The sequence below is a fragment of the Poecilia formosa genome, unplaced genomic scaffold (genome assembly GCF_000485575.1).
Source record: "Poecilia formosa unplaced genomic scaffold, Poecilia_formosa-5.1.2 Scaffold91, whole genome shotgun sequence".
NCBI classification, from domain to species: Eukaryota; Metazoa; Chordata; class Actinopteri; order Cyprinodontiformes; family Poeciliidae; genus Poecilia; species Poecilia formosa.
The window spans coordinates 1,423,772-1,435,976 of record NW_006800030.1 but is presented as its reverse complement, the minus strand read 5'-3'; the positions used below and the strand labels follow the sequence as shown (position 1 = coordinate 1,435,976).

Sequence of the window (12,205 nt, the reverse complement as noted above, 5' to 3'; positions counted from 1 at the left end):
CAGAACAGAGAAAACTAAAGACAATGCAACGTTGTTTTAATCCATTTATAGTCTAACAGAGGGGCCCACAAATTATTTTGAGGGAAATAAAAAAGGTGCAGAAGTTAATTAGATCCATGCGCAGTCCGCTGCACAACCAATGCGGACGCGGCTCTGCCGCTGCGAAGAATTAAACTTAACTCGCCCTGCAGTTTTAACAAATGGAGGTGAAGATGTTACCCTCCCGCACCCAGAAGGAGAGCGATGCTCAGAAGGAGCGCGGCAGACGTAACATCTGTCCGTTTTGAAGAAGCAAAACCATGCAAAAAAAATAAAAGTAAAAAATCCTGGCAAAAACGCACGCCCGAACCGCGCACAGGGTTAAAAAAAAAAAAAAAGAAAAAAAAATCTCGCAGAGCTCAATTGTTCGGTTTGGCTCAGACAGATCCAACTGTCGTTGAACCAGCGCAGATTTCTCTGCAGATGCGACCAGGAAGAATTTGTGAAGCTGAGCGTTCAGACCGCAGCGGGAGAATTAATGGTAATTTAAGTGGAGTCGTTTAATTTCATTTGTTATAAGTTATTGGAGCCACAGTCAGTGGTTTGTGTCACTATACGGAGAAAAAGTTAGATGCATTTATCTGCTTTATGTGTTATGGGAAATATACAAAATATAGTTACACTGCTTAAGTTAATGGTGTTTTAAAAACAAAACCAGTAAAAACTTAACTGAGTTAATATGTCAGATTCCCTCCTCACCCTGGTCTTGATAAGAACAGAGAGCAGTCCGCTGGTTTATGTCCAGACTGTGATCAAGCGCAGCTGACACTTGGTGCGCAGGAAGTTTCAACTTTACGCACAGAGAACATCGCGGAGCTCATTATTAATCACACTAAGAACAATATCTGTCAGAGAATCATCTCTGATCTGGACGCTTTAACGAACCAGAGGCTTTGGAGCGACCAGCAGCTGATCCGCTTCTGCGGGGTTTTTCTCCCGCAGGCCGAGGGAAGTGATGCGGGATCAGGAAAAGATCAGAGTTCTGCCGTCTTCTAATCATTTCGTGAAATGTTACCTGATTTCAAAAACGGTCTCGCAGAGAAATACTAAATGTTTTGTTTGATAACAAATTGGAAATAAAACAATTTTTTTCTTTGACGGACAACGAAAAAACTCCAGCGCAACCTCTGCTCCAAACTACGAACGTTGTCGGCCCCTCTTCGTTTTTTTCTCTTTTTGTGGAGGATCAGTAAATAACTTATTGGTGTTTTACAACCACCAGGTATGAAGGGCTTTAGCCTTTGAGTTGCACCACAGCGCAGCACATTGGAAACATCCAGGAGATCAAAGTCAGCTCGTTTTTATGAGTACAACTATAAAGGAGGCTGGTATCGCGCCTGATATAAATCTATTTATGTATGTAATCACATGGACTTATATAAAGTTTTATACATTTTCTTTTCATATATTTATTATTGTTTTTCTTCTTTAGATATTAGGTTGGCTTAGAATGATTCCAAATAATGTACAGGAATGACCTGGTGCTGTTACATGTCAATCATCAGGGGAGGCTACTGGGGGGGCCAATCATTTGTCACAACAATCCACATGGAGCAGTTTGGTCTGGAATCTGTATTTAGCTCAGTCCAACCTCCCATGAACTCAAATTGGTTCCACTGTCCTTGCTGACTAGAAGCATCCCCACAACATGATGCTGCCACCATCATATTTCAGTATGGTAGGTGGACTTCATCATAACATAGCTGATAACTTTTCCCTGACCTGCTTGGTGTGTTACTTTATGATCCCGTTTTGTTCATTGATGTTCTCCAAGTACTCTCAGAATGTTTGAGGCCAGCTAATTTCACATGCATGTCATTGGGCCGTGAATAGAATCCAATAGAACCCATGGATCCTGCTTGACTTAACACCGCCTGCTATGCAAACTCCACACAGAAAGACCTCAAGCCAGGATTCAATAAAATGACTTTACTACTGCAAGACAACAGTCCAAACAAATGTACCATCTACTAACTTTTGCCTTAAATTATTGTTTCACTGATAAACTTACCACACTTAAGCAATACATTTTTCTATGCATTTAGATTCTCATCTGCAGGTGAAATCTTCTACTGTATTCTACAGTCACAGTCGTCACCAGCAAGACTTGATGCATCACCTTGAGTGTTATGGCCCCAAGGTCTAGGGGTCCAGGGGCGGTAACATAAAATGTGTCCAGAGCGAAAGTGTAAAGTAAAAATGATTTATTACAAAATAAAGTTTCACAAAACAATACAATTTAACCCAATTAATGCAAAACAAAAGGGATTAACAAACTCAAGAATGTCAGGTGCAAATTAAAGTTACAAAATGTCAATTCAAAGTAAACTCAGAATAAACCAAAAGGGAAAACACACACACACACACACACACACACACACACACACACACACACACACAGGGAATGCTAAGGGGAGCACCAAGCCTCTCAAACTCAAGTTTCTAACTTGTAGTTAACTAGAGCAAAGTCAAAATTGCTGAACTGGACAAGCAGGAACAAACAAAGACCAAATTAGCTTTAAACCTGCCTAAAGCAGTTGCAAGTACCAAACAAGAGGAGGCAGCTTCACAAAACCTCTTCAAACTAGCTGCTCCACTAGAGCAGGGGTGGCCAAGTCCAGTCCTCGAGAGCTACCATCCTGCAAGTTTTAGAAGTACCCTTACTCCAACAGACCGGGATCAGCTCTACAGAGGCCTGATAACGAGCCAGTCATTTGATTCAGGTGTGTTGAAGCAGGGATGCATCTGAAACTTGCAGGGTGGTGGCTCTCGAGGACTGGACTTGGCCACCCCTGCACTAGAGGAATGGATTCAGGAGCCTTTTATAGGGTGCAGGTGGGCCTCATCAACGTCTGATTGGCTTGGCAATCCTCTGCTGGTCCAATGGTGTAGCTGCGTTCCTGCAGCTTTCAGCCAGCCAATCAGGGAGATGTGCTCTCACAGCTGAACCTGCATAACAAGAAGGGAGCCTGCACAGCCTCAACAGGCCAGTGGCCATGAGGATCAGGGAAAATGGTGTCATATGTCTGGGGATCAAACTGGGATTTTTGTCTAGAGACAGTTGGTATGATGGGTTAACTAGAAAAGGCCAAACCCTCCTAACGTTCTCCCCTCCCCACTCACCAGACCAGGTGGAACACTGGTCTGTTTATTAGAAAGCTGTAATGAGGAGCAGATGCAAAAAAAAATAAAGTGCCTCTGACTCCCCTGCTTTTACACACTGCTTTAGGAAAAAAAATGTCATATGCTTTAAAGGAAATACTTGTCCCAGAAAAGTTCCTGCTTATGTCCATTTATATTCAGGCCAGTAGACTTGCCAGAATATTAAAAAAACAGTTTGTTGTATGCTTTATAAAAAGACGCAATGTGATCTGTCTGATATTTAGTGAGACTAAAATCAACAGAAATGATGCAAAATACCAGGAATTGTGGAATTATGAAGAGACCTCCATAAATCTGGTCCATCAGTGGGCCACGTTTCCAGATGCCTGGAGGTGCTAAGTTCACCTGTTGTCTACAGCTGGATCTCTAAATTCAAATAACATTCATTCAAACACATTTAGTTGCAGGGAATTTGTTGGAAGTGACATGTTTCCCAACATGTTAATAATCACAAGACAACTTGTCTCTCAGGCCTTAAGATGTATAGTTTCAAAGACGTCCAAGATCTTACCATAAGAGGGGCTGAAAGAAGAACCAAACAGTCAAGCCAAATTTTTAAGATTTAAAATTAATTTCCTTGGAACAATAAGTTTGTTAAATGAAACATGCATCTGACAAATATGACAAACTAAAGGTAAAGGGAATATCAATTTTAAACAGAGATTATACTTATTGAAAGATTTCAGCAGTTATTTCTAAAGTGATAAAGTATTTAATGGCATTACATAAAGCGGTCTCAGTGTCAGGCGAGGCTCTGCATGTTTCTACTGCTATTTTAGTCTTTGATCTTTGGTTACAAGCTGCATGTCTTTGAGTTTGGAAGGTCTCTTGCCATTGCCCTAATATTTGAACATTTTAATGTAAAAGTCTGAATTCCAAGTATCTTGTCAGAAAGAAAAAAAGACAGTGCATACGACTGGCTAACAACCATCCCCAATGTAAAACACAGTTTTGGCACTATCATGGTACGGGATGTTTTTTTTGTGGCAGGGTATAAGATGACAGCAGCCAGATACAGACTCTTCAATAAACTTTGTTTCATCATCATTCAACCTTCAGGGAAGAATCAACAAAAGGCTGCTTACCAACACTCTACCAGGATCTGAAGAGCAGAAAGGGGAATTATCAAAAATACTTAAGGCTGTGATTGGTGCCAATAGTGTTTCAGCAAAATACTGAGGAATGGGTTTGAACACTGATGAAACACTAGATGATGATCTATGGAACATATATTAGTCACAGAAGATGATCAAGATACAAGCCAAAATCCAATCATCCTAGGAATGTGACAGTTTTGTATGGTATAGTCTTGGTCAATAAGTGAGTACTTAGAACCTCCCTGCACACTTGATCCATCCATACCTCTTTATGGATGTATTTATTTGAACCTGTTTGTATCATTTTGGCCGTGTGGATCAGAGTTAAATAAGTATAAAAGATTCTGTTGAGGCATCTTCTCCACTGGAACATATGATAATCACTGTTTGCCAGTGATTACGAAGCATAAAGAGTTTGGTGTACTCATTTATTTATTTTGACCATTCCTCTGGTTGATGAGACAACATTATTGCTCACCCCAACACAGTCTTACCTTTGGATTACCTCATCCACACCCTCAAGCTACTCTGTAGTCTGTTATTGTGAAGAACCAAGTGCTAGAACAGTTGTGTTGATGGCAGGAAGAGAGTCTGAAATGTCAGTGTGTTGTTCATGTGATTGTGAGTGTGTGTGTTGGGGTTAGGGAGTGAGGGGTGTGAGGCTTGGCATTTCAGACAGAGATATCATAGCTGAGTGGGGTTTGGAGGGCAGAGCATGGTTTCAGAGCAGGGGTGGGTGTTCATTCTTACTATTGGAGTGATAGACTTGTGGTTCCACTGGCTTGTATGTGACCCTGCTTCCAGACAGAGGCAGCCAAGTCACTGGGATGCAGGCCAGAAGTTCAAGTCCCCCTGGCTCTGCTTTGTGACTGGTCTTCAGCTACCACACAGATAAGCGCTGTCACTTCTGCCTTCCTCAGTGGAACGGTCTCAACTCGGAAATGCCAGAATGGAGGTGAGGGCAGAGCTCAGCAGAACGCGGCCTCACCTCCATGAACCATGGGACAGTTCTGTCTCTTATCTGTATCCAAACACCTGCAGGATGTGTGTGTTCTGTGTGTGTGTGGTTGGTGGAGAGGCTAACAGAAAGGCAGGCCTAGTAGACAATGTGGTGAAGCTGTTCCAGTTGAAAGATGTCTTTGATAAATAATATCAACAAATACAGCAGCTCTGAAAGGTTGATCACTTGATATTATTATATTATATAATATAATAATAATATAATAATATAATATATTATATTTATTCATCAAATGTTGATCAAACATTGATCACTTCTGGCCATGGAGCTTTTTTGTAGAGTTGAATTTATGCAAAGTTACTCTCAGATAAAAATAAAATAAAAAACCAGGCCAATAGCCCACGATTAATCTGTGGTTACATCTTTGGCCCTGACCTCAGAAAGGAGAGGGAGTAGAAGGTTAGCCCCATTTGTGTCAGCAGTTGGTGCTTTTTTTGTCAAGTATTTGTCTGAGAGGCCTGCATGCTTGTGCTATAGTGGAAACCACTCTGCTGCTTCAAGAAGGTTCAGTTGGTCTATTTTGGACTTAACTGGAGTTCTTAATGCCTCCTTGCACCTATGTGCCTGCAAGTGTAGAACCATGAGAATGGCTGTATTTGCGGCTAAGCATGTTTGTGTGTTTTCTGTAATTGTGTAAGCCAATGAGGACATGATAAGCCTTGTGGAGCCAGACGGCAGACTCTTAAAGATAACTGCATTGATAATAAAGGGAGGGGTGAGTGTAGGCTGCCTCTCCTCCTCCAAAGACACACAAACACTGAGAGGGGAATTCACTAAACAGGTCAATCTCCTCTAGATTTTTGCAACTGTTTTACACCAATTGTTTTATTTCTGCACCACATCAACAAAATCAGAAACGTCCTAATGCAAAGTTGCCTATCAAGTCAAGCAGAGAGAAATAAGTCATACCTATTTTTGCTTCAGTTTATCGACGTCCTTATTTTTTGCTACAAAAACAGCAGATATACTAAAGTGAGAAAGGAGATTTCTTATGGTAATTCATATTTTTAAATACGAGTTAAATTCCTTTCCTGATGAGGGATTCCTCAAAAGCCTGGTCAATGTTTAAGAGGAGGCATAACAAAATGAGCTTGAGATGGATTTATTTAAGAATTGCACGTCACATTTCCACCAACATCATTACACAAAGACAGTAAGTAGCTGGCTTTTATACACTGGTCAATTTCACTGGACAAAACAAGAAAAAGGCAAATTTAATTGTAATAATAATAATAATAATAATAATAATAATAATAATAATAATAATAATAATAATAATAATAATAATAATAATAAAAACATTTACACAAACATAACACCAAAACAATAAGTGGTACCAATAATATTTACATACAAATTAGTTGTAATACAAATTATTACAACTAAACAACTCTAAGGTCAATCAAAGAATAAATCTAACGTAACATATCTCCTCAGAGCATTACCCCTCCTCATGCTCTAGGACCTGTTAAGCAGCACCTGGAGAATTTGTCCCATAACTTCTGTCTGTCTGAGCCGTTAAACTTGAGTCTGGTCAGAGCTGGGATTGCAGATCATTGAATCCTGATACTATGATGTTATCAGGACATCATTTGTTGCTCCAACCAGGCTTCCACAGTAACATTAGATTCCTGCACAGACTTCTGCCTGCAGAAGAAGTGGAGTTTCTGAATCAATTTAATTTCAGATCTCTAGTGAGAGGAGCTCTGGACATTCCAGAAGCACTGCTGGAATGGAGCAGATAGAAGTCAGAGAGACAGTGCTGCTGTGGCAGAAGGTCGGTCAGCTCACAGCAGCGTTCTCAGTGAACCCTTGATTTCTGCATTACTACTGCCTTTAAAGAAACTGGATGCAAAAAGAAGGTTAGACTCTAATTGATTTCATGTTATCAGAGTACATGAATTCCAGCTCCGCCTTTGCAGCATATCTGCACACAAGTGCATTAAAAGTGAGTGTGTGTGGCGTCCCTCAGCCCCATCCCTCCTGTCTGTTTTTGAACTTGGAGATGAAGCCATCTGTGCTGCTCTCTGGAGACACCGGGCTCCCCTGTCTCCCCTCCATTTTCTGCTCCCGCCGTAATGAGGAAATTGCTCTCTCTTTCCGCTCAAGTTGGGATTGGCAGCATTGATAAGCATTGCAGGGACAATTAGGGGTAGGAGTTCTCGATGAGAGGCTTTTGAACGTTGTTGAAGCATTGTTGGAGGCTGGTGCCCTCTGGGATGGAGCAGTGAACTGAAAACGATTCCCTCTCCAGTGTGAAAGCACAGAAAAATTGTACACTGCCTGGGTGCAGCAACAGCCTTGCAAGAAAACCCTCTTTTCATACTTGTAATTGCATTGATCTAAACAGCATTCCTCATCAGTTTCTACTCAGACAATTGACTGGTACAACAGCTGCTGCGTTTTCTGTTTCTCTTCACACAGTTCTCTTGTAATTTTGGTTGCACCAGTGATTATTTTTCCCACCTAGCCTGGGCTTTGTTTAAAACTGGATGATGAACTCTCATTATCTCAGCATGCCCTAAGCACTGCAGCTTTACCTTGGACATTTCCATCTTCCAGAGATTATAGATTGATGTCTCCTCACTAAAAACTGTTGAAAGGTTTGATATGATTTACTGTGCTTCTTTTTGTTAAAGGGGGCAGAAGTATTTGCACCCATTAACATTTTTAACATTTAACATTTTTTACTATGCTTTGTCACACAGATGGTTCAGATCATCTAGCATTTTTTTCACAGAAATATCCTCAATAAATACAAAGGGCAGTTTTCAGATGACCGTTTTTAAATGGAAAAAACTATTCAAACCAACTTGATCCTATGTGAAAAGTAATCACCCTCTAAACATAACAACTACTTTCAACAAATCAAGTGTTTGGGACAAAAATGCTAGTCAATTTTACATTAATGTGTAGGAGCAGGAACCGTGGATGACACTGGCAAAGGAGGACCCTGAAGTCTGGAGGATGCCAGCACTGATGGGGCGACCCACAAAGAGGATCTGGAGCTTTGGTTGTGGCTACATATGACTGAGAGGCTGCTATGGGTTCTGCAGCAGCAGGCTAAGAGTCTGCGACTGGTGTGACTGCAGCTGCTGGATATGTTGCTGGTGCTGAGACTGATGAAGGAGAGGTTGCTGCAGCTCTGGGGCAAGAAACAGGTTTTAAAAGTTTTAGTGGTGGAGGTAGCTGAGGATCATGGAGACAGTGACAGACACAAGAGGCTGTGGGGGTAGCTGGCAGCCCCACTGAAGAAGCTGTGGAGGCATGCTTACAGTGGTGGTGGTACATCTGCATTGGGAGGACAACGGAATCAGAAAAGCAGAGGTTGGAAACGCAGACAATGGAGACAGAGACTGGGAAGGAACAGCAGGAGTTGTGGAGGAAGACGAAGGTTAAAAGGCTGGGAGCGCTGGCTTAGGTGGAGGTCTCTTGCCAGTCATTTCTAACAGAGCTACTTGATTGCCCAATTTGGCCTCCTCCATCAACTAACTAAGAAGAACTGAGCTGAAGTAAAACAGAAATAATCTTGATCTAGTGGTCAAAGAAATAAACTATGGAACATAGAACAATAAAACAACTTAAACAACCCAGAACCTGGACGTTCAGGCCTTGGAGCTCTCCCATTGCAGCAATGTTTGCCCAGTCTCTTTCTTCTTATTGAAAGTTGCTGACCTTGATTAAGATACATGGCACATGTAGTGCTTAAGGTGTTCTAAGTTTACTGGTGATCTCCAGATGAATTGTTGATGTGCTAATTTTGTGAGGCTGGCCATTACTGAGAATGTTTCACAGAGGGAGATTTCTCCAGGTTTTGTTTCAGTGATTTCTTGATTCTAAAGTATACCTCAATGTGAGTGGGGAAGTTTAAGTCTGCTTTAGGCAGAAAAAAAGCAAAACATAATTGATTTCTTTATGGTTTCTGAACCCCTTCAGATCTTTTAGGCCAGAAGAAATGATCATTTGCTCTGGACTTGGTGGACTTTTTGGTGAATTGCCTATAGTGGAAGTGATCTTTCATAGTTAATTCATGAAGTCCTTAAAGAAATATAACAGTCATTGTCTGATAGTTGGATTTTTATTTGGTATTAAAATATATTTAGTCTGAAATATGTGTGCCAAAAAAAGCAAAACAAAAACAAAAGACAAATAGTTTTCCACGGCACTGCAGGCCGACACTGATAGTCAGGCAGGAAGAATGAAGGTGTGGAAGGAACTGTGGGCATTGTTTACGAGCAGGGTGAAGTGGACCATCACAGACGGAGTCAAGAAAAGGCCAAGGAAGTAATGCAGAGAACGATTAGATGGGAGCAAGTTGGAGAGTAAATGAAGGTGGGAGGGCAAGAGCAACATTCCTGTGTAGGACTTGATCCCACTTTTAAGTTACAGGACACGCTTGTCTCTGCATGTTGCCTTTATCCAGTTAGAGGCAAAGTGCCTTCTCACATCTGTTACTGGCGACAAAACCACAGAGTTGGAACAATTTATTCAGTTCAGTCTCTGTTACAGCTCTAGTTTTACAATCTGCTCATGCATCTGTGGTCAAACACATGTTAAAAAAGCCCAACTTGGTATCGAGTCTGTGTTCAGCTCAGATAAAGCTGTAATAATAACAGAGCTAGGTGTGTGAGTTGCGCTCCATTTACATCACACTGCTAATTATCCATAATTCAACCCATCTGGTTGGGTTTGATGCTGGGAGAGGCAGCAGGAGAACACCTCCCTGGAAGCACTCGGCTCAGCCTCAGGCCTCTGCTAACCACAGAGACCACCAAGGATGAACTCATAACATGCAGCTTGTTCTGCTTCCACCTACAGCTGTAAATAATAACACTTAAGCCATCCCCTAAGGCCTTTATTATAAGTAAACTCTGACTCAGGAGTGTAGATAAGTAATTCCTTAGATAGGAAAGAATGAATTATTGGGAAAATGGAAGAATTAGCACAATAACGTTAAATAAGTGTGCCGCTGTGGCATTCAGAGGAAGACTCTCTGCTTTGCCAGGTGCTGATTTCTGACTTTAAACAGAAAACTCTGGTTTCAGTCTCGGCTCTAAAGTGTGTTTGGTGGTCTATTAGCTGCCTTCAAAAATTCTTCACATCCCTAGAACTGTTTCAGATATTGTTACATTATAACCATAAACTTCTTCTGGAATGAAAGGTCAACATGAAGTAGAGCAAGTAGAAGTAGAGTAGAGCATGTAATCCGCTAAATAACCTCTTCTGAAGGCAACAGCCAGTTGCCTTCAGAAGTCGACCAAACACAGTCTACCTGTGTGTAATTTATCCTCATCCATTCTGTGAAGGTCTCAAAGGTTTGTCAGAGAACATTAGTGAAAAACCAGCATCATAAAGACCAAGAAACACCACAGACAGATCAGGCAGAAAGCTTTGGAGAATGTAAATGAATATTCAAAACTGGAAAGTTCCTGACCTTAGTTCTGGTCCTTGGTCTGGACCAAAAGTGGACATTGATTTTATAATTTGGTGTGATCACCATCACCACGGTGAAACATGATACTGACTGCTAGATCCACCTAGTTGTTGGAAGATGGATCTAGCTAAAGACTTAAACTTGATTTAAGGTTCACCTTCCATCAGCACAACAGCTCTCAATATACAGCAGTGATACAATGATTTAGATCACGGCATATTCATGTATTAAAATGGCCCTAATCTAGTCAATGTGTTGCAAGATTTGTAAATTTACAGATGGTCTGTGTCTGATCTGACTGATATTTTTTTTGCAAAAATAGATTTAGGAAAGTTAAGAAAAAAAACTGGTAGAAACACAATCAATCAAGTTTATCAAATCAAGTTTATAGCATGTTTCAGCTACAAGGCAGTTCAAAGTGATTTACATCATAAAAACACAAAAATAAATAGTCATAAAAACAACATACCAACTGAGAAACCAGCAATAAAGATTACATTTTGGTGAGTGCCATTGTTAAAATCAGCAATACTCATCATATTTGTTGGTCAATATCCAATTTATTATGGTTCAGAGAATGATTTTTAGACTAGATAGGAAGTCAGAGTTTCAGCTGTTTTTAAGTTTTCTGGAAGTTTGTTCCAGATTTGTGGTGCATAGAAGCTGAATGCTGCGTCTCCATGTTTGGTTCTGTATTGTGGTGCTAAACCGTTTAGGGATTTATAAACTAACAGCAGTATTCAAAGTCCATTCAAACACATTCAAATTAAAATTAAATTCAGAACTGTTTTATTGATCCCAAAGGGAAATAAACAGTTGTTGTTTAACTCATTAATTAAAAGTCTTAAAAGGGTTATTGTAGATGGTGATGACAGTTCACAGGAAGGATCTCTTGTCTGTCTTACAGCAAATTTGAACAAGCTTCTGACTGAAGATACTCTGTTTTCCTAAGACAGTCTCATGAAGAGGACAGTCAGGGTTGTCCATGTTTTCTTGATTTTCTGATCAAGAAAATTCTTTGCAGCATCATCATCTGCAAAGAATGATCCACAGTCAAGGATCCAATGGAAGGGCTTTAGAACTGGATGATGTGCTCTGCCTTTCTTACTTTTCTGGAGCAGCTGCAGTTGACTGATTGATTTTTTAGGCAGACCTTTGAAAACAGTGTTGCAGTAATCAATGTGACTAAAGACAAACACATGGATGGGTTTCTCTAGATCTGCTGAGACATTAGTCCTCTAATCCTGGAAATATTCTTCAGTTGATAGAAGGCTGTTTTGCAACTATTTTAATGTGACTCTGAAGGTTTAGGTCAGAGTCATCACTACACCCACATTTCTGACTGATCTCTAGTTTCCAGCTGTCATAAATTAAACTGTGCGTCTGCAACCTTTATAGCACAGAGAGCCATTCCTGACCTCAGTCTGGATAATATTTTCATTTAGAGCCACA

General features: G+C 40.6%; 1 long non-coding RNA gene across 1 annotated transcript in view; it reads left to right on the top strand.

The window, feature by feature from the left end:
* The window catches only part of LOC107836835 (uncharacterized), a 2,301-nt gene extending 1,924 nt beyond the window's left edge, over positions 1-377 (top strand). The window contains exon 2 of the long non-coding RNA XR_001662802.1: positions 96-377. This is a non-coding gene — a long non-coding RNA (uncharacterized LOC107836835). The remainder of the gene's footprint in view (positions 1-95) is intronic.
* Positions 378-12,205: the final 11,828 nt, after the last annotated feature.